At 34.4% G+C, this 24,839-nt stretch overlaps 1 pseudogene across 1 annotated transcript; it reads left to right on the top strand.

The window, feature by feature from the left end:
• The first annotated feature begins 628 nt into the window (after nt 1–628).
• Nucleotides 629–14,983, top strand: LOC143248471 (small ribosomal subunit protein bS21m-like; annotated as a pseudogene). Its single transcript, XR_013026996.1, has 3 exons — nt 629–753; nt 3,425–3,550; nt 14,704–14,983. The product of XR_013026996.1 is annotated as a small ribosomal subunit protein bS21m-like (transcript).
• Nucleotides 14,984–24,839: the final 9,856 nt, after the last annotated feature.

Consider the following 24,839-nt stretch of genomic DNA (forward strand, 5'->3'; position numbering starts at 1 on the left):
TGACAGCGTAAATTAGTGGATTGTACTTACACTGACATGTACAGGATTCAGATTAGACATTTATTTTATTTTCAGTATTTATAATTTATAATTGGAACTCAGATGACCTTATTGGCTACTATCTGTTCGTCAACTCATATTGTTGACACAACTTTACCGTTAGTACTTAAGATGTTATATAGTTTTAAGAATGCGATTATCTTCAAATATATATTAGGTTGAGGAATAATTCGTGAGCGTATTTAAATAATTTCATTCAAGCATTACATGCAAGACTATACAATACTTCAATGCATGAACACATTACACCCAAAACATTTATTATGATACTTTATTTCATGTAATACCTGGGTATATAGTATGCATTGTTTTAAACGAAATTGCAAGAAATTAAATGCGAAAAGCAGATGGTGTCGAAAATGCTCGATTTCGTCCACTTGACAGTCAATTTAATGAGCTGAAAATGAAAGCAAAAATTAAAGACATGAAAATCAAACACACCATCTATTAGAGCAAAATATTATCTACCAAATGACATGAAATATTTTACGAAAGCGTTTCATTTATGAATATATTTGTTTAACTTGAAAAAAAACGCTCACGAATTATTCCTCAACCAATATTATTATGATTGTGTATTTTTGTATTAGCTTCTTTAAGCGGCAGAGGGTGTCTTCAGTAAAATCACTACTACACTTAAAAAAGGCAGCATCTTTTTTATGCAGTGGTTTTTCTCATTCTTCGGGAATAATAGTAAGTGTAGAATTATATGTGCTTTTAGAAGAAAAAAATACATATAAGTTATAAGGAGAATATATACTCTGTTGTTTTTTTAGCATTCTTTTTTGTTGATTTCATAGAGTTAAGAATAACAGTCATGTTCTATTTCTTACTTAAAACTAAAAGTTACATTTAAGATCCACTGAATAGTCCAAGGCTGTGAAAAGTAAAGACCGTTATGGTATGAGTCACAGTGGATGGATTTAAAAGTCACACATTTGTCTTTGGATGTGGTAGCTTGGATAAACATATCACCCAAACAGTTACAGAAACTACAAAGAATGCAAAATTCAGTTTTAACTTTAGCCTACAAAGTACCACGTAGCACTTCATCCACAAGTATGCGAACATAGAAACAATATCTGAAAGACATGCATAATGCACTAAATTATTTTAATAAGAATTGATATAAAAATGACTTAATGTGTGATCTCGACAGATACTACGTGCATGATGAACATAGTCTTAAATACCTCTCTCCTATAAATATGTCTTTAAGAAATATCAAACAAGCTGGCCACCACACACTAGACACTTAAAACTAGTTTTATTTTATCATCATTATTATTATTAGTAGTAGTAGTAGTATTTCATATATATGGAAAAAGAAAGGAAAAGAAAAAAAAACAATAAAAGGGGAAAAAAAACCTTTTCACGACTATACATGGACGCTTTTCTGAAATGGGCCTGAGTACGGTGTCATACTCTGGCCCAAAGTTATGCCAAATACCACACCCAAAGTATAGACCACCATCAAAGTATGGGATGGAGAAAGAGGTCTTGTGCACCTGCCCCTCCTGGGTATTCCACATAATTACCCAAATACTAACACAGAGAAAGCTCAAATGAGGTAGCTCTTAGTACTGAACGTGACTGTAGTCTGTGGAAAGGCTTCTAGATAAATACGAATAATTAATTCATCCCAGGTTTAATAAAGGTTTTATCCTAAAAAAAAATTAAGTATAGTTAATTTTTTTTTATTTATTTATTTATAAGAAACAAATCTTTGACCAAATATCATGTACAGAAATGGACAAGAAAGCTGTTCCAACTTGTTCTAATAGCAGTATGGGAATTTTCAAATTACAATTATGTAATGTAATGTAATAATTCACATGATTTTTTTTTGTAACATTGTGAGACATTTATTTTGTAATATAGAAAGATAATCATGATATTAAGTTTATTGTTTTAAATTTAGTAACTGAGAAAAATTAAGTTTATTGTCCAAAGAAATAAGAGAAGTTTCTCATATTTATATGTATTGGTGTTTCACATAAAACGAAATCTTAACTAACATTTTTCATAAACCCACACATTTCCATCAGTATATAGATGTTTTTTTTAGTAATTATCCTGAACATATAAAACTAAATGTTTTTTTGAATCTTACAAGTGGATTATATCGTTTGGTTTTGAGTGAAGAAACAAGAGGAAATAGATCACTAGAACTAAACAATATTTTACTTCACTCACTTCCAGAGAAAGTTATATCAAGAAGTTTTGAAATTACTAAGAATAAATTTTTGATAAAAAAACATCTAACTTAACAGCTTAATGAAACTAAGGAGAATGTTGTATATTTTGTTGTGACTTATTGTTCAGTTATGAATGTTCATATTTCACTTGTTAATACACAATTAAAACAAATAGTAGATTAACAAGTGACATGTGTATTTACAAATAATAAAATTATTTTATCATGCAGACAACCAAGACATTTCTGTGGATTATTGAATAAACTTTAAAAACAATTTTTGTTTAAAGAAGGTATCCTTAGGTGTAACTGTGATTTATTTAGTTTAGGTTATACAAAACTTATCAAAACAATAATCAAATGTTATTTTTTATTAATAATTCATTTATTTGCAAATCTAAAAAATGTAATATATCTTTTAAAATGTGTATGTGTTGGTGACACAAATAATTTAACATCCAAGATATTCCATGTTAAATAGATAAATTCCATGTTTGATGTCTTGAAAATGCACACTATATGTGAGCAATCATGTTAGAGTGTATTTTGTAAAAATTTAATATTGTAAAAGCCATATTTTCATGTTTTCCCTTTTTGTGAATGCAATTTTAAACATAAACAATTATTCTTAGAAAAATATTTTATAAATATTTTTTGGTGCCAATTTAAACAGACAGAAGAAAGAGGGCCAAAGTAACTCGATGTGTAAAGACAGTAGAAACTGTAAAACTGTTGCTAAGTTATTAAATGTATGAAATTATGGAATAAATAAATGGTATTTCTTTAGTAACTACAACAAGATTTTAATTTAAATTGAATGGTTGTATTTATTTTTGATATTTTTAATATATTTATACATGTAATGCATTACATGTGTGTACACATTTTGACAACCTGTATTTAACTCAGATAATTATGTTTGGTTGAAAAACGGTATTTCAGTATGTTTGTTAAAAATTATTGGTGAAATTATATTTTGAAGAGTGGCCTTTGAAGTCATGAAACTGGTAGAAGAAATAAGTAAAGGAGAGAAAAACAGAATTATCTGGTATTCCAAGGTTTTGTTTATTTTTATGAAATTCTAGGTTTAATGAACTTATCGGTTTCGTAACTATAACAGCTTTTACAAAGAAACATATTACACAGTTTCTCTTTATCATTTCTTAGGTACACAACTTTTTTATTTGTACTTCGTTATTTAAAAAACTTCCGTATGAGGCATGCAAGATTTATTGCCAGAACGGTATTGGTTCAGAACGGTCAAGTAGAAGAAGCCTTTAGAGCACTGAATCGGTAAGTCCATTGGTTAACAAAAATCAATAGCAGCACTAGGTATGGAATACTGTGTTAGTTTATATCAGTGTGTCATTTTAAGTAAATGACTGTGGTTGTGTTTGACAAGTTATGATTTACTGTCATATTTTTATTCATTATCTAATTGAAAATATCTTATGTGTGTATTAATTGAGAAGTGGTATTCAGACAGCATCTAAAGAGGTATCAGTTGAAAGATTTTATTAATTATTGGCACAAGTTAGTGCATGACATAGTCTCAACTGAAGAGTTATTCATATTAACTAATGCAAAATAACTTTCTGGTTACAGAATGTATCAGTTGACATGTAGTAGTAACACTTAAGGTTGTCCTGTTTTATCGACCAGTGTTCTACACTGTAAGATGTGTAACACTTAAGGTTGTTCTATGTTATTGACGAAAGTGTTTCACACACTAATCATCAGTTGTTTAGGAACTGTTACATTGTGGTATTCTGGACAGTGCACAAGATGATTTACACAAAGGCAAGTAACTGAAACTATAGTTATTAATATAAGATGAAAATAACTTGAATATTTGTTTGGTAATGCGAGAGTGAAAGCAGGAACAATACAATGTTCAGTACTTTGTATTAAAATGATTTTGGAACCTTGAAACATTATTACATTCCATGTAGTCATGGTCTATCTAAATAACATGTACCTTGATAATAGCCCTACAGTGTAGTTTGTCGAAACCAAACACACTTTCCTAATATCTTACCATAACCCAGATAGAGTATGATGATGACTGTTTTTTACAGCCCATTTCAACAATCTGATCACACAGAAGGTGAAAGGCATTTCATCTGGTAACTTCACCAGTACTTGTTTCTATAAAATGTTGTGAATATACATTATACTCTAGGTGCTTGAGATGTGAAATGGTTGAATGAGTGGTACAACTGGAAACTTTATCTTGGGGTATCCATACCCTACATACCTCATTTCCAGCCAGAGACCCTTCTTGGTCCCCTTAGTGTGAATCCCTGTACGTGGTGAGGGGACCTCCCAGGGAAGGTTCTGTTCTTTCAGTTTACCTCCTCTGGCATCTGAAAATCCACCCATGTTTGCTGTGCATGGTGACCAGTGAAGAGGAGGAGAGGACCCTGGTGGTTGAGGGGTCCAACCCTAACACACCACTTTGACCTTGAATTCCTGTAGACGGGCAGCCTTGGGGTGGCCCCCCTTGAGTCAGTCGGCTGATCCACTCGGGCTAGAGTCAACTAAGTACCAGTGTTGGATGTTCTCAACAAGTATCGTGGACATTATATATGATGCTGGTGTTTGGGTATAGTGCTCACAAAACCCTGACATTGCTACAGTGTCCTTGTTTCACATTGTGGTGCATCTTCTCGTAAGGCTCCATGGTGGGTGGGGTCAGTGGGCACTGAAATTTCCCTTTTTTTATTATGGATTCTCTTAATAAAAACTTTAAAATAGTGAGAAAATAGTCCATAGGTAAACGACTATGTCTTAGAGATTCTGAGCAGCAATCTCCAACATCTGTAACACCTGTACCTCATTTTCTTATACATCCTCTTTAGACAAATCTTCAGGGGAAATGTCTCCCTTTTTCATTTAGAAGAGACTAGAGGGACTTGCTGGCTCTCCAAAGTCAGTAAAGAAGCTTCAATATGGTGACATTGGTGGAAATACATCTCAACACAGTTACATTCAAAGGCAGTTGGAGATACACCTATTGAGGTTACACCTCATGCTACTTTGAATTCATCATGAGGAGTTATTGTTGAGAGAGATTTGAAGAACATCCCTGAGTCAGAGATTTTTGCAAGTTTCTCCACTCAAGGAGTTTCTGCAGTGACGGCGTATCTCCAATCCCAAAGATGGAATTACAAAACCTACCAATGTCCTCATTCTGACATTCACAACACCACGACCACTTGCCACCATCAAGGCAGATTATCTTAATTTCAGGATATGGCCATACATTCCAAACCCTCTGATGTTTCCAGTGACAGCGGTTTGGTCACTTGGTTTGCTTGTTGCAGTGGCAAGGACCACAATGCCTAAGAGTGTGAAACAGACCCTCATTGCATCAATTGCAATGGCTCTCACCCATCTGACTTTTGTTCTTGCTCTAAATGGTTGGAGGAAAAGAGGTGCAGCATTTGAAAACGATTCATAACATTACTTATCCTGAGGCTCGAAAGTTGCTGTCCATCACCTCATCTCGGATGTATGCTACTGCACTTCATTCCACAGCTACTGTGGGAGTACAGACAGAACTCTTTGTGCTTCCAAAAGAATAGTTCTCAAAACAAATAAAGTCTTTAGACCTCCATAGTTAAAAAAGTTGATGAATCAACTTCAATACCCATCTCTGTCCCTTACATACGTTCCAGCAAATCCCAAGATCCACATCCTTTGGTTCCGGGTACAGGCATTTCCTTGGGTACCTCTTCTTCTCCCACATCAAGATGCAAAATCATCATTTCTTCACGTTCTCAGTCACCAGAATCCTCTTCCAACAGCAAAGACCTGATAAATAGATCTCCCTCGAGTAAGGACAGTAAGGAAAAAAGACATGTTTGTAAACAGAAGGGTTCTTAACCCAATTCACCTACACATAAATAAAAATAGCTACTTTGATACAATGGAACTGTCGAGGTTTACGTTCTCATCTGAATGACATTAAAACACTGATTGCTTCCTACCATCCTGTATGTCTTTCCTTTCAGGAAACATTTCTGAAACCTTCCAATACAGTCACCTTTCAGCATTTTTCTTTGTACAGAAATGACAGGCTGTATGATGGACAAATGCATGGAGGGGTGGCACTGTTGGTTGATCATCATGTGCCTACCCTGTCTTTGCCACTCGACACACCCTTGGAGGCCATAGCCATCCATGTTTCCTTGGGTCATACCATCACTGTTTTCTCTTTCTACCTGTCACCAGGAGAGACATATGATCAATCATACCTTGATGCTCTCATTGAACAGTAGCTGTCTCCCTGTGGGACTTTAATGGACATCATCCCCTCTGGAGAAGTGCTGTTATTGATAGGAGGGGTTGCTCTGTAGAGGGTATGCTTTCTGATCACAACCTTTCTCTTTTCAATATTGGTTCTTATTTCCATGCACCTAGTCAGTCCTTTACTGCTATTGATCTCTCAATTTGCTCCCCTTCATTATTCTTCCATTTTTCATGGAGGGTTGACAATAATCCACGAGGCAGTGATAATTTTCCAATCATTTTGAGAGAAACTGGCCGTGGTTGATGCCACCCACACGCATGCTCCAGTGGATGCTGGATCAGGCAAACTGGACCTTTTCACTGCTCGTGAGAACTTGATCCTGCCATCATCTGTAAGCCATCAATAGATGACTGTGTGGCAGTAGTAACTGACTGTATTACACAAGCAGCTGCTCAGTGTATTTCTAAAACCTCAACATGTTTTCCACTATATCCTTGTCTGTAGTGGAATCCTGCTTTCCACATGGCACGGAAAGCTCAAAAACGGGCCTGGGATACTTTCCAAAGGTATCCCACACTCTCGAACTGCATGGCTTTCCAGCAGGCCCATTCATGTGCTTGGTGGGTAAAACATCAAATCCAGAAGGAATCCTGGATTAAGTTCACAACTGGCATATCTTCTAACACTAGTTCCAAAATCATATGGGACAAGATTCAAAAGGTCAGTGGGCAGTATAATTCTGTCCCCCTCTCGATCTTGCTCTCTGATGGCCAGAAAGTAGCTGATACCGAGAATATTACCGATACTATAGGTGAAAGCTTTTGCCGGGTCTCTAGCACTTCTGCTTTTTCCTCCACGTTCTTAGCCATCAAGACTCAGGCAGAGTGATCACCTCTTTCCTTTAGCTAATTGTCTCTATGACTATAATTGTCCTTTTACACTGGTGGAACTCAAACTGGTCCTTCATCAGTTTGGCAGTACATTGGTTGGACCTGATGATGTACACTATGACATGTTGCATCATCTCTCTCCTGCTTCTTTTGCTATTTTTCTGATTGTTTTTAACTGGATCTGGCAGGAGAATGTTTTTCCTGATGCCTGGCATCAGGTTATTGTCCTACTTTTCTCTCAGCCTGGGAAGGATCCCAAGATTCTTTCAAACTACCATCCAATTGCTTTGATGAACTGTCTCTCTAAGACCTAAGAGAGGGTGGTTAATGCTCATCTTGTTTGGTACTTCAAATCAAACAACCTCCTCTCATCCACCCAGTGTGGGCTCTGAGGACAGCTCTCCATCGTGGACCACCTGATTGGACTTGAAACATCAATCAGAGAAGCCTTTCTCAAACAACAACATCTTGTATGAATATTCTTTGATATTGAGAAGACTTATGATACAACATGGAGGTATGGCATTTTGCGAGACCACCATATCTATGAGTTATGTGGCCATTTTTATTAAAATATTTTTATTGGACAGGAGATTCATGTGGATTTGACACTTTGCTGTTCTTTTCTACAGGAACTTGAAGACCCTCAGGGCTGTGTTCTGAGTGTCACGCTTTTCAGTATAAAAATTAATGCCATCACTAAACAACTCCCTCTCACTGTTGCAAATGGGCTTTCCGCACTTCCCTGGTTCAGATCTTATGTTTGTAACTTCTTTACTATATGCTTTGAAACTTCATTTTTACAGGAGCATCACACCTGGGGTTGTGTTTACCTTCCTCGGTGGGCCATACTGTTTCAGAACAGATGGTTTGCCATTGCTCCTTTTGGCCTTCGTATTAAGGTGCAGTTGGATGAATTGGGTCTGTCCTTGGATAACATTGGTGTATCCACTGGTCAGCCCATTCTACCATGGCTTATTACAATTGTCAAATGTGATTTTTCTTTAAGTCATCTGAGAAAAGCAGACACTCCTGATTGGAAATACTGTCTGTTATTTGCAGAACATCTTTTGAACCATCCTTCCATTTCTATTTATACAGATGGTTTGAAATCAGGTGACTGTGTGGGCCCTGCAATGGTTTGTTGTGGTTTGGTGTTTGGGTACAGAATCCTCTTTACAGCTTCTGTGTTCACTGCTGAACAGTACGCCATTTCTCTTGCCCTGGATCACATAGAAGCTAAGCAGTACTCAAACTGCACTATTTATACTGACTCGCTTAGTTTTCTACTGGCCCTGGAATTGCTTCACGTTAGTTTGCACACTGTTCATGCTGATATTCAAAACCGACTGGCCTATTTCTCTTTAACATCTACTTCTATCCAGTTTTTCTGGATACTGGGTCACATTGGTATTCTCAGGAACGTGCTCGCCAACACCACAGCTAAATCTATCTGCTCTGGCACTATCACCACTGTGCCTGTTCCATACATGGATAATGGTCCTGTATTCAAGGCTCGGATCCATGCCAGCTGGCAGTTGACTTGGAGTGAGCAACGAGAAAACAAGCTTTTCCAACTAAAACCCTATATTGGACTTTGGTCGTCTTGCTTCCATAAGGATTGGAAAGAGGATGTTGTTCTTACTAGATTGTGCATTGGTCACAGTTTAACTCATTGTTTTCTTTTATCTGGAACTGATGCACCAGTGTGTTGTCTGTGTAACACTCAGGTCACAATAAGCCACATTTTACTTTCTTGCCGTCTTTACGACTTTCAATGACAGCACCATTTTAAATATTCTGTCTCAAGGTTTGTCCATAATATTAGACAGTGTTATTGGTGATCTTTTTAATGCCATTTCAGTTTTTAATTTATACACACACATTAGATCTTTTTCTTAATGTGATTCCCTTTGAGGAATCACAGTCCATTTAGTTCAATTTGAAATTAAGAAAATGGCCATAAGATCATAATACTCTAAACCAGAACTGGAAAGGCCAACTTCATGTGACTAATGCTGCTGTTTAAACCACCCTTTATTCATCCTGGCAAGTTATTATTAAAATTTTGCTACAAGTCCTTAAAACTTTTATTACTTTGCTTTTGGAAAATGGCCGTAATGTCAAATAACCTGAAACCAGGACTAGAAAGGCCAACTTCAGGTGACTGACTGTGGTTTTGTACTTACCTGTTAGTCTTCCTGGTGAGTTATGATTATTACAGTTACACAACAGAAAGTCCTTTACAACTTGTATTAACTGTAGTTTTTCTGTTGATGTTGTAGACTAAATGTAAATATTGGTTTTAATGCTATTTATGTGTTTTTAATTAGTTTTGTTTAACCTGAATTTCCTTTTGTGAATTTTACTAAATTTACTTTAATTTTAACTTTTACCAGATGTTTGGCACAGATAGCCTAGCTGCTTTGTGTCATAAAACACTAAATCAACCCTTCTTGGTAATGTTGTGTTCCACTGTCTATGTCAGATAATGCTTTGTTTTCCACCGACCTTTTGGATTCTCATTTTCACAAGATACCACACTCACTGTGGCTACGGTGCAACATGTTGCAGTTCTCTTCTGGATAGTCCTGCCTCCCAGGTTGGGTGCAAGGTGTTGCAGTTCTCTTTCTGGATAGTCCTGCCTCCCCAGGTTGGGTGCAGTTCTCTTCTGATAGTTGCAGTGCAATGTGTTCTCTTCTGGATAGTCCTGCCTCCCCAGGTTGGGTGCAACATGTTGCAGTTCTCTTTCTGGATAGTCCTGCCTCCCAGGTTGGGTGCAAGGTGTTGCAGTTCTCTTCTGGATAGTCCTGCCTCCCAGGTTGGGTGCAATGTGTTGCAGTTCTCTTCTGGATAGTCCTGCCTCCCCAGGTTGGGTGTAATAGGTTGCAGTTCTCTTTCTGGATAGTCCTGCCTCCCAGGTAGGGTGCAACATGTTGCAGTTCTCTTTCTGGATAGTCCTGCCTCCCCAGGTTGGGTGCAATGTGTTGCAGTTCTCTTTCTGGATAGTCCTGCCTCCCCAGGTTGGGTGCAATGTGTTGCAGTTCTCTTCTGGATAGTCCTGCCTCCCCAGGTTGGGTGCAATGTGTTGCAGTCTCTTCTGGATTTCTGGATAGTCCTGCCTCCCAGGTTGGGTGCAATGTGTTGCAGTTCTCTTCTGGATAGTCCTGCCTCCCAGGTAGGGTGCAACATGTTGCAGTTCTCTTTCTGGATAGTCCTGCCTCCCCAGGTTGGGTGCAACATGTTGCAGTTCTCTTTCTGGATAGTCCTGCCTCCCCAGGTTGGGTGCAACATGTTGCAGTTCTCTTCTGATAGTCCTGCCTCCCCAGGTTGGGTGCAACATGTTGCAGTTCTCTTTCTGGATAGTCCTGCCTCCCCAGGTTGGGTGCAACATGTTGCAGTTCTCTTTCTGGATAGTCCTGCCTCCCCAGGTTGGGTGCAATGTGTTGCAGTTCTCTTTCTGGATAGTCCTGCCTCCCCAGGTTGGGTGCAACATGTTGCAGTTCTCTTCTGGATAGTCCTACCTCCCCACGCTGATCAACATTGTTTCTTAGTGTCATTAAGCAATGGAGCAATCTTAAATCCCCAATCTTAACTAATGTTTGTAATCTGAATGTATGAATACTTGGTACCTTTCTCAAAGACGATTGATTTTGGTGTTATATTGCCTTCACTTTTACATCACATAGCATTTTATTGTTCTGCATATTTCAAACATTGTATTGTATTCAATCTTGTAGATTATGGCCCACTGAACAACTGACCAATCTAGTTAAATAAAACACTAATAATTCATATTTTTTATAGCTGACCATACACAACGTGAGATGTTGTTATGTGGAATACCTCTAGTCTCTGTAATAGTATAGAATAACCACAGTCAATATAGTACAACTATCCCATTACACAGTAGATTACTTCAAGTGGATCACGACTATCTGGGAATACCTGTGTTACACGAATGATATAGAACAGCTACCAATAGAAAAAAGACAGTTTAGTACTAGTGTCTGTGTTACAAGTAATGGTATAGAACAGCTACCAATATAAAAAGATAGTTTAGTACTAGTGTCTGTGTTACAAGTAATGGTATAGAACAGCTACCAATATAAAAGATAGTTTAGTACTAGTGTCTGTGTTACAAGTAATGGTATAGAACAGCTACCAATATAAAAGATAGTTTAGTACTAGTGTCTGTGTTACAAGTAATGGTATAGAACAGCTACCAATATAAAAGATAGTTTAGTACTAGTGTCTGTGTTACACCTAGTGGTATATAAAAGATAGTTTAGTACTAGTGTCTGTGTTAACCTAGTGGTATATAAAAGATAGTTTAGTATTAGTGTCTGTGTTACAAGTAATGGTATAGAACAGCTACCAATATAAAAGATAGTTTAGTACTAGTGTCTGTGATACACCCAGTGGTATATAAAAGATAGTTTAGTACTAGTGTATGTGTTACATGTAATGGTATAGAACAGCTACCAATATAAAAAAAGATAGTTTAGTACTAGTGTCTGTGTTTCAAGTAATGGTATAGAACAGCTACCAATATAAAAGATAGTTTAGTACTAGTGTCTGTGTTACAAGTAATGGTATAGAACAGCTACCAATATAAAAGATAGTTTAGTACTAGTGTCTGTGTTACAAGTAATGGTATAGAACAGCCACCAATATAAAAGATAGTTTTAGTGTCTGTGTTAAGTAATGGTATAGAACAGCTACCAATATAAAAGATAGTTTAGTACTAGTGTCTGTGTTACAAGTAATGGTATAGAACAGCTACCAATATAAAAGATAGTTTAATACTAGTGTCTGTGTTACAAGTAATGGTATAGAACAGCTACCAATATAAAAGATAGTTTAGTACTAGTGTCTGTGTTACAAGTAATGGTATAGAACAGCTACCAATATAAAAGATAGTTTAGTACTAGTGTCTGTGTTACAAGTAATGGTATAGAACAGCTACCAATATAAAAGATAGTTTAGTACTAGTGTCTGTGTTACACGTAATGGTATAGAACAGCTACCAATATAAAAGATAGTTTAGTACTAGTGTCTGTGTTACATGTAATGGTATAGAACAGCTACCAATATAAAAGATAGTTTAGTACTAGTGTCTGTGTTACAAGTAATGGTATAGAACAGCTACCAATATAAAAGATAGTTTAGTACTAGTGTCTGTGTTACAAGTAATGGTATAGAACAGCTACCAATATAAAAGATAGTTTAGTACTAGTGTCTGTGTTACAAGTAATGGTATAGAACAGCTACCAATATAAAAGATAGTTTAGTACTAGTGTCTGTGTTACAAGTAATGGTATAGAACAGCTACCAATATAAAAGATAGTTTAGTACTAGTGTCTGTGTTACAAGTAATGGTATAGAACAGCTACCAATATAAAAGATAGTTTAGTACTAGTGTCTGTGTTACGTGTAATGGTATAGAACAGCTACCAATATAAAAAGATAGTTTAATACTAGTGTCTGTGTTACATGTAATGGTATAGAACAGCTACCAATATAAAAGATAGTTTAGTACTAGTGTCCGTGTTACATGTAATGGTATAGAACAGCTACCAATATAAAAGATAGTTTTATACTAGTGTCTGTGTTACAAGTAATGGTATAGAACAGCCACCAATATAAAAGATAGTTTAGTACTAGTGTCTGTGTTACAAGTAATGGTATAGAACAGCTACCAACATATAAAAGATAGTTTACAGTGTCTGTACAAGTAATGGTATAGAACAGCTACCAATATAAAAGATAGTTTAGTACTAGTGTCTGTGTTTCAAGTAATGGTATAGAACAGCTACCAATATAAAAGATAGTTTAGTACTAGTGTCTGTGTTTCATGTAATGGTATAGAACAGCTACCAATATAAAAGATAGTTTAGTACTAGTGTCTGTGTCTGTTCACATGTAATGGTATAGAACAGCTACCAGTATAAAAGATAGTTTAGTACTAGTGTCTGTGTTACAAGTAATGGTATAGAACATATACCAATATAAAAGATAGTTTAGTACTAGTGTCTGTGTTAACCCTAGTGTTATATAAAAGACAGTTTAGTACTAGTGTCTGTGTTTCAAGTAATGGTATAGAACAGCCACCAATATAAAAGATAGTTTAGTACTAGTGTCTGTGTTTCAAGTAGTGGTTAGTATAAAAGATAGTTTAGTCTAGTGTCTGTGTTACATGTAATGGTATAGAACAGCTACCAATATAAAAGATAGTTTAGTACTAGTGTCGTGTTACAAGTAATGGTATAGAACAGCTACCAATATAAAAGACTAGTGTTGTGTACCTAGTGTTATATAAAAGTACTAGTGTCCTGTTACTATATAAAAGATAGTTTAGTACAGTGTCCTAGTAATGGTATAGAACAGCTACCAATATAAAAGATAGTTTAGTTTAGTGTCTGTGTTACAAGTAATGGTATAGAACAGCTACCAGTATAAAAGATAGTTTGTAGTGTCTTACAAGTAATGGTATAGAACAGCTACCAATATAAAAGATAGTTTAGTACTAGTGTCTGTGTTACAAGTTAGCTACCCTAGTGTTACCTATATATAAAAGACAGTTTAGTACTAGTGTCTGTGTTACAAGTAATGGTATAGAACAGCTACCAATATAAAAGATAGTTTAGTACTCGTGTCTGTGTTACAAGTAATGGTATAGAACAGCTACCAATATAAAAGATAGTTTAATACTAGTCTCTGTGTTACATGTAATGGTATATAAAAGATAGTTTAATACTAGTGTCTGTCTTGCTTCTCAAAGTTATAACTAAGGTTAGTACACAATGTTACTATGTTTGAAATTAGAACTTAAACATTTTCTTTCTACATACCATGGAGGACAATAAGACTCACGGTACTAAATAGTTTGTTTGGAATAAGCTTGTAGAATAAAATATGTTACACAAAACATGTACATTTGTTTGCTGGCACCCAGATTACTTGTTGAAGTAGGGTTTTAATCTATTGGTAATTTTCATGATGTAGCAGATGATTGTGGCTTTGCTCCTACACAACTCAATATTTCACTATAAAAGTTTAACTGATACAGCACATATAGCTTCACATGTAACAGTCACAAATGGTTGGTGTCCATTGTTTTTCAATAATGCTTATTTTACTTTGGTGCATGATTCAGCCATTGTGTGGTTTTATATTTAATTTAAACTATCAGATTTTTACTTGTTCATACGTAAGTTTTGATCTGTAGTTACATTAGATTTCAATTTGTTTTGTACGAGTTTCCTGAAATTTGTCGTAACAAATTTTGTTTCTTACAGAATTCTTGGACAAGAAGGTGTCTTTGAAGACTATAGACTGAAACCGTTATTATGAAAACCTTTTCAAAAGCGGCGTAGAGTAAATTTTGAAATTTGTAAATCAATTTACAATGAAGATATGGAACGTAGGATAAAGTTTACAATGAGAAAAAACAGAGAAGATCCTTGGGTGGGAAGATAGAAGTGGAACACCCATAGTAAACTGTCGGTACCAGATATGTATTGTATTTACAAACTTAATTTGAGGAACACTTGTATTCCATCTAGCTTACAGAGAGAAGATTTGAATGTAAATTTACAAACTGAAAAGGAAATCAACCAATTAGGACTAGTTGTCTACCAATAAATATCCACAACACTCAGCTGTCAGTTACAGAACCCACCTACTTCTTGTGAAGTTGATAAGTGTGTGTACAACATGTAGAAAATAGGTGTTTATTAATGGATGTATAGAGGAAGAGAAATGTTACAGTTAATATTCCAGTTACTGGTCCTTCAAGTTTTCAAACTGACATTCATGTAGATCCAATAAGAAAATATGAAGGAGGGCATTATTATCTGAGAGAATACTGTAAACATTATAAATCTAGAAAACCTGACCTTAGTTTGATATGATGGTCCAATATGTCATTTGCCTAAAACATGCACACTTATTCACTATGCATTACGTTAACCACAAACTTTCTTCTTAAGTAACTCCCTTTAAACTTTGTAAAACAGGTGAGGGAAGCATGTTATTACATTAACTGCTGGAAAATTTCTATGACCAAGATAATATATAATATTCATGGTAATGTCACATTTGTTTAGTTTTCCTACATGGTACAAATTATGGTTCACTAATATTTGCCTGTTTTACTAAAAATTCCCAAATGTACTGATTAAGAGATATTTCATCCTTGGTAGCCACTTTATAGTAGAGTTTATCACTACTATATTTTAGTGAGGTCCAGCTTTGTATAAGCCATATTTTTAAACTAAGAAAATTGTAATTACAAGTTATCTTTGTGAGCTGTGTCACCTTTCTTAGTTTTCAAAACTATAAATAATTTTATGTATACAGTTTGCTGAAAAAGTTAGTTTGTATCTTTTAATACAAAGTGTTGAAAACTAAGTTATTAACAACTTTTAAGTATCATTTCTACTTGTTAGAAGTCCAGTCAAAGAACCACAACTTCCTTGTTTAAACTACCAGCAATAATTTATTGATGTATAGATTTAGTGAAGCTCTTATTATGAATGTTTAAATCTAGATTCTCAAAACAAACACTGATATAAACATTTTCTTGACCCTGTCACTACAGGTCATATGTCAAAGGCCATAACATTTGTTGACTTGCATTCAAAATGTTATTGAACAACTATTTTATGAATTTGTCAAACTGTAGATTATAATTCAGATTCAGATGTCATCTTGTTCTTACAAAATGTTTCAAGGAGGTAGGTTCTGTCTTTAGTCTTAATTTCATATTTATATAGAGAAATGTAGTGAAATCTTATTTCACATGCAAAATTTAAGTTGAAGCAGCAACAATGAACTGGGGTCATAATAACGAGGTAACTAGTTGTTAGATAATATATTATGACTGACATGTACTGACTACTCTCCATTATAACACACCCACGACAATGGTAGTGGATATGGTAATACGAGTGAATGTTCGTGAGGCATAAATGGAACTTTAGAATAAATAGCTTATCTTTTAACATTTATTATACTAAATGTGTAGTCATTCTGGAAAGAAACATAAGTTATTTCTTATGGTTGTTACAATAATAGGATTCCTATTGTTAGGGTACATAAAACAAATCTTAGAATTGTATTAAGGAGGTTTTAAAGATTACAGAAATGAATTGTGGGAATGAAGAATAGTTTAATCGCTTCATACGGTCTAGTAATGAAACATTTCATATTTCCATAAATAAATATTGTGTGTACAAGACTTGTAATGTTCACTAAATTATGTAGATATACACACTGCACTACACGTTATAGAATGAATATTTAACATGCAAGTGTGTATATTTCATACTGAGGCTGTTGGATAAAATGTCAGTTCATGATGAGGTGGAGAACTCTAGTTTTTGGATATTGTAAGCATGGTGTTCCTGGAGTTTCATGTAATTAATTAAACTTTACAATAGTATTTAACAAACTCCCACATTAAAGGGAAAACACAGCACCTACATACATTACACATTTATTCCAGAGAAAGGACAAAGGCACTTCTCTAAAGAGTATCTGCTACGTGGTTATATTTTAGACTACATAGATTTCTCTATAAAGATATATATATATATATGCATTATCTACACTCAAAATATCAAGTTAAAACCTGATTCAACATCTTTGGTAGTTACATCCTTACACATTAAAACTATACACTTTATATCAGTACCACATGGAGGACTTTATAAACCCACGCACCTTCATAAAATATTTGGTTTACACATTAACTGTGAGTTTATCATTTGGAATCTGTTCCAGGTTAAGTATGAATTAAAAGATAAAGTCAACTTCCCTTCTAATCATTTAGATAACACGTTTCAATTATGACTTATTATAAATATACATTTTACTTATTTTTTTAAAAGAGTACATCAGACTAACATGTAAAGTGATTAAATAAAAACTCCATACATTCTGGATGGATGTGTTAATTACCTGGAGGTTACCAACAGAATACTACCTTGAACTGTCTTGGGGGGTAGTGAACATATGTCCACACTATCTGAAACTTTTCTTAACTACCACTACATATTAATATTAAAAAATAACTAACATTTCAAGCAAGCAATTTATCTTTACAAACTTAAAAAGCCTTAATTGAATACCATTAAATCACTCATTTATTATAAACCATAGGTATTTGTGTGCGTAAACATTTTTATCACTTAAGTTCTCTCTAACTGCAATGTTTGAAGTAAAATTTCACACATCTGATAAAATTAACATGTTCTTTACTTTGGTAAAAATGAAACTACTGTTCTGAAACAATTTCATCATTAGTCAAAAAAACTTGTAGTGAAAATGTATGAATAATGTTTTCATAAGGATCACAGTAATCATAAGTTAAATAAATACAACATTTATTACATTAATTTGATTTGTTAAGACACCTAAATGTATTTCACAGACAGAGCCTAATTTACTTTGTTTTTTAAAGCTTGAAAATCTTACAGCCATCATGACAGAACAGGCTGTGCTTACAAAATCATAAACCCAACAGTTTAAAAATGAATTGTACTATTTATACATGTAAAGTCGTACCTCTTGGTTAAAGTGTTAAGTATCATAAAGACATACTTATATGTAGAATTAATGAAATAAAAACAGGTTGGTACATTAACAAAGGTGAAATGCATCTTTCTTTTCATTCTATATAGTGATACACTAACAGAATATCCACAATTAAACAGAATAATTCACCTTCAACTAAACTAAAATGTGACATTTCTGTAGCATTCATAGACTCAAAACACCAACAATGATAACAGTTAAATTATTCTTGTGTTGAACAATCTAACTTTCCTTTATAGTGCTTATTGTGGGTTTCCTCACACACCGACTTCTTCGCTATTAGTGTTACTGGGTAGTTCTCTTATTGCTAATTTGAAGCACTAAAATGACCGTTACTTGAATGATTTTTTTATTACATGTAAAACACGTCTGTACAGTTAGTCAACCTCTGTTATCAGATGTAAATACCTTCAAGCACTTCTGTACATTACAATATGTTAAACTGTTTGATCATACCATGATTGTAAAATACTATATTCTTATTTTCATTATAAAAGCATTTTCAGTTCAACTATAAATTATCCTGTAATTGAATTACTGTTGGAAAAAGAAACCTAGAACCAATATTTACATAAATACAATACTACTATTTACAAACCATGCACGGAAATACAGACAGTTCTAGTTTTAAATCTTGCTTTAATCATAATGTATTCCAGCAGTGAGTAAATGGACATAAGTTCAAATGTCATCTCCCACTAGCTAAACTGTAAACTCTCCCCATGAATTTGTTGCTGGAAAACCTATTAAATGTTTGAATCCTTGTGTAGATTTGGCCAGTTATAAGAATGAAGGACTAATAATTTGGTATTAAGACTTTTCTAATGGTTTCACTGATAAAACAAAAGTTTGTGACATTTATGAGATGAAGAGCTTATATCAGTAGAGGCAGTATGTTACCTTTCATATAAATAACACATCTATCGTACTTTACCACTTGAGTTGAAACTTTGAAGGCTATTTAGAGTGAAAGACAAGTTTAATCAGTTCTCTATGTAAAACAAACTGGTGTAGGGAAGATCACCTAACTATCGTGTTGTAACATAAATCATTTTCAGCTATAAGGAGAATCTCTGGCCACGTGCCAATGTTCCATTCAGGATAGTGGGTTACAAAATTATCACCACCATAATGCAGCAGCTGGAACACTTTTAGGGTGACAAAAAGACTGTAGCCTAACAAATACAGCTCCACCTGAAAAGACAGTTTATAAAGTTTGATTTCAATGTTTATTTATCAAAAAAAATATTCCATGAATTTGTACAAAAAACCAAACAATCATTAATTTGTTACTAATTTAAATAGATTTAAGTAATATGAACAATTCCTATTAATTAGTTTCTAAAAATATTCAGTGATTTAAAGTAGTAAATTACTTTAAGTACCAATAAACTTTCAGAAAAATGTGGACCATGTGTCCAGTCTTAAGAGCTAAAGGCCTAACAACTACAGTAGCAGTATTAATAAGGCACATTAAATTTGTGCTTTGATATAACGGAAGAGCAAAAATACTTTATAGGCTTATGTTCTATACACAGTGCACATTACTCAATAAATAGTGAGTGAAACTGTTAATAATGTAAAAACTTAGAACAGAAAAACCTTGATTCATAATTGTTGTTAATGGTTTTTACTGAAGATAAACACTAAGAGAAGGGATGGCTGTTTAGTAAATTTATTTAACCTAATCTTAACAAATACTACTTAAGCCTTTAGCATAGTTGTAAAAAACAAATTTTCAGAAAATGTAAATAATACACATCTTAAAAGGCATTATTCTATGGATTTCAACATGCTGACTCTAGGATTCTGAAAAGGGATCTGGTGGAACAGGGAACCTTTTGTTCAACAAAATACACTATACATTAAATGTTCATTTTTGTATTAACACTGATAAGTAATGTGTAAACCATTCGGTTACTTCCAGGTTCAACACCAAACATTCTTGAAGCTTACAACAGAAGAAAGAACTCAGTAGTTGATGTGCTCATGTCTTTTTATGATGTAATAAATTAGAATTTGTGTAAATTAACAAATAACGTTCTAGCAATATGTACACAAGGATTTTCTTGTTCTATTGATAAAATTACATACAGCTATACTTGTTAAAAATACAAAACTTGTACACACGTATACTAACCATGCTACAAGTACAACAAAAAGAAAAAGTTTATGTAGTGCTGAGTAAGGTGAGTTTCAAGCCTTATGTAGGCGTGTGTCAAAAAACACAAACAAGTTTACAATTAAATATAACACGTAGCTTGTGTGATAAAACTAAAATTATCCAGTGTTACACCATTACTGTCAATTTTACCTCTCTTATATGTTTAGTTTGCTTAAGGGCATTTAAATGGTTTAGCATCAGATCCTTTGAGTTCTCGAGGTTTCCCTTGCAAACAATAACCAGATGAATACTGGGAGGTTTTCCTGGGACTGGTATCTAGGGTATAGTTCTATAGCTGAAACCAACATAAGAAGTTTCACAGCTTCCATTAAGTGGAGGTCCAGAGTGGGATTGCTGTTTAGCTTGGTCACCAGGAAATCCTCTACATCAGTGGTGGTTATGGCTACTTCCTTCTCCTGAAAACACAAGGAACCATCTCTCAAAATTAAAATATAATCAGTTTTAATTTAAATCAGAGAACAACAATACAGTTTCCGTTGTTTTTTTTAACAAATATGAAAACTTCAACTGCATTGGTTCTATAACTTTAAGAATAGTACCAATGAACAAATATATGTACACTTTAAACAATAACATAAAATATAAAAGAACATTACATATCTTTATAGAAAAGGGTAAAGAAATATTCATATCTACCACCAAACAGTAGTTAGTAACAGTTCAACTTGATCAAGGATATGTACAGCATCATAGTATAGGCAAGTGGAATAAATAGAAACAAACAACTGTATTATATGGAACACCTGCCACACAGTGTACAGACAAATAGAAACAAACAACTGTAGTGTACGGAACACCTGCCACACAGTGTACAGACAAATAGAAACAAACAACTGTAGTGTACGGAACACCTGCCACACAGTGTACAGACAAATAGAAACAAACAACTGTAGTGTACGGAACACCTGCCACACAGTGTACAGACAAATAGAAACAAACAACTGTAGTGTACGGAACTCCTGCCACACAGTGTACAGACAAATAGAAACAAACAACTGTAGTGTACGGAACACCTGCCACACAGTGTACAGACAAATAGAAACAAACAAACTGTAGTTGTCTGGAACACCTACCACAGTTGTACAGACAAATAGAAACAAACAACTGTAGTGTAATGGAACACCTGCCACACAGGGTGTACAGACAAATAGAAACAAACAACTGTAGTGTGTAATGGAACACCTGCCACACGGTGTACAGACAAATAGAAACAAATAACTGTAGTGTAATGGAACACCTGCCACACAGTGTACAGACAAATAGAAACAAACAACTGTAGTACACGGGAACACCACCACACACCACGGTGTACAGACAAATAGAAACAAACAAACTGTAGTGTATGGAACACCTGCCACACAGTGTACAGACAAATAGAAACAAACAAACTGTAGTGTCTGGAACACCTGCCCACACAGGTGATACAGACAAATAGAAAACAAACAACTGTAGTGCACGGAACACCTGCCACACACAGTGTACAGACAAATTAAAACAAAACAACTGTAGTGCACACCGGAACTGCCACCACGGTGCTTTGGACAAATAGAAACAAACAACTGTAATTACCCCACTGGAACACCTACCCACACAGTGTACAGACAAATAGAAACAAACAACTGTGGTCTGAACACCTGCCACACACAGCGTACAGACAAATAAAACAAACAACTGTAGTGCCGGAACACCTGCCACACATTGTACAGACAAATAAAACAAACAACTGTAGTGTACAGAATACCTGCCACACAGTGTACTGACAAATAGAAACAAACAACTGGTGCAGGTTACCTGCCACCACGATGTACAGACAAATAGAAACAAACAACTGTAGTGCACGGAACACCACCAGTGTACAGACAAATAGAAACAAACAACTGGTGTTACGGACACCTGCCACACACACAGTGTACAGACAAATAGAAACAAACAACTGTAGTGCACGGAACACCTGCCACACAGTGTACAGACAAATAGAAACAAACAACTGTAAATTGGAACAACTGCCACTAATAAAACAGACAAATAGAAACAAACAACTGTGGCTGCATATGGAACACCTGCCACACAGTGTACAGACAAATAGAAACAAACAAACTGTAGTGCACGGAACACCTGCCACACAGCTGTACAGACAAATAGAAACAAACAACTGTAGTGTACGGAACACCTGCCACACAGTGTACAGACAAATTAGAAACAAACAACTGTAGTAGACAGGAACACCTGCCACACAGTGTACAGACACAAATAGAAACAAACAACTGTAGTGTGCACGGAACACCTGCCACACGGTTATTTAGACAAATAGAAACAAACAACTGTAGTGCACGGAACACCACACAGTGTACAGACAAATGTACTAAATAAAACAATATTTAGCTATTGTTAACAGATCAAAACCACACAGTGTACAGACAAATGTACCTAAATAAAAACAATATTTAGCTATTGTTAACTAATCAAAGCCACACAGTGTACAGACAAATGTAATAAATAAAAACAATATTTAGCTATTGTTAACGAATCAAAGCCACACAGTGTACAGACAAATGTAATAAATAAAAACAATATTTAGCTATTGTTAACGAATCAAAGCCACACAATGTACAGACAAATGTAATAAATAAAAACAATATTTAGCTATTGTTAACGAATCAAAGCCACACAATGTACAGACAAATGTAATAAATAAAACCAATAGCTAGCTATTGCTACATTAATCCCAAAGCCACACAGTGTACAGAGACAAATGTAATAAAAGAAAACAATATTTAGCTATTGTTAATCTAATCAAAGCCACACAGTGTACAGACAAATGTAATAAAGAAAAACAATATTTAGCTATTGTTAAGCGAATCAAAGCCACACAGTGTACAGACAAATGTAATAAAAAAAACAATATTTAATTATTGTTAATAAATCAAAGCCACACAGGTTAAGTTACCAAAATATTTTTCAATCACTTACAGTTTCCTCCAACATTTGTAAACAAGTCTGGAAGCCTTGAAGACAGTTTGTTTTTCTGTATGGAAGTTCCTCACTGAAGTTCCATAGTTTTAACCAAGGGCAGGAATCAGAAAGCCACCTCTCAACTTCTATGAATTAGTAATTATGTATTAATGTAATTTATAATTATGATGCCAGAGTTTACATCAAAATATTTTACCGATAAACATATTGGCTATATTTGAATATCTTTTTCTAACTACTTTGTATGGAGGATTGAATCACTATCGAAACACACATGGAAATGTGGCCAATAGTTCTTTAGACCAATATTAATAGAGACAAACTCTGACAACTGTAATATCTATTCTTATACAGCTTACTGTGATATGACACTGGAGAGTACACGTCTTTATATTTGTGGGATTCTTGCTAACATTGTAACGATACATTGTTTTGTTACACACATACAATACAGGTCTCCAAAATAACACCACAAACTTTTAGACTACCATTTACAACTTCCTATCATCAGCTTCATATTGTAGCTACACATCTAAATATTATTCTACAACTGGTACAATGCAGTGTAGATACATTATGAATTTAATGTTGTACTTTCATTATATAAATGTTAACAGTGAGATACTTATTACAGTTGTGTGATAGAAACAGTGGACAATATTTAAATTTGTTTTCAAACATGAAAAGAGAAGTTAAATATTGTGAAAACTTCATAGTGAAATCAAACAGGTAATTTTATTACACATTTCTTACTGAGATAAGAGAATAGTTATAACCTGATACACAGTAGATGCACCTCCATAATGCTGAAGCACTGGAAGACCCTGAGATAAAGCTTGGAATAATGATGCTCTTAGAGCACAGTATTCATCTCTTCTGACCAATCGTAGCTTGTTCCACCCATAGGAAGAAATTATCTGGATATAACCCTGCAGAAGTTTAAATGACTAACTTCAATATATTCAAATTATGCACACACAATAAAATTTAAACAAATCATTTTGCATTGTACCACATAACACGTTTTCAAAAACATTCATATGCTCCTATTAACTACAAAATATTCTTCTAATATATGTATCTTGTATGTTAAAAACAAAAGTTTCCAAAGATATAAAATAGTTCCAAGTGTTTTCACTTCTGAGACATTAGTTTTTTCTAAATATTAAAATATCCCTAATTTAAAAAACAAATGTTTATTCTGTATGTACTCAAGAGTTGATCGTTAACCATCCGTATTAAAACTGACATCACTGACAACTGAAACACATTTTGTGTGTGAAGAAAACAGAAACAAAATATGAAAATAGGAACACAGATTTGATTACTTTATATATTTTGTTTAATTTGACAACATTGTAGTTTTTATTTGTTACATATATAATTTAAATTATTTACCATTTGAGTGCAATATTTTAAGCATGAACAAATAGATACTTTTCACAGAAATTAGCACAACATCAGTTGCATCAAATGTCAGCTTTTACCAAATCATCTACATACCCTAATCAGTTGTATCAGGGTGTCAGCTTTTACCCAATTAACTACATACTAATCAGTTGTATCAAGTGTCAGCTTTTACCCAATTAACTACATACTAATCAGTTGTATCAAGTGTCAGCTTTTACCCAATTAACTACCCACTCTTTCATTAAATAAATAGAAACAGGAATTCAT

This window comes from Tachypleus tridentatus, chromosome 4 (genome assembly GCF_004210375.1).
Source record: "Tachypleus tridentatus isolate NWPU-2018 chromosome 4, ASM421037v1, whole genome shotgun sequence".
Taxonomy (NCBI): Eukaryota; Metazoa; Arthropoda; class Merostomata; order Xiphosura; family Limulidae; genus Tachypleus; species Tachypleus tridentatus.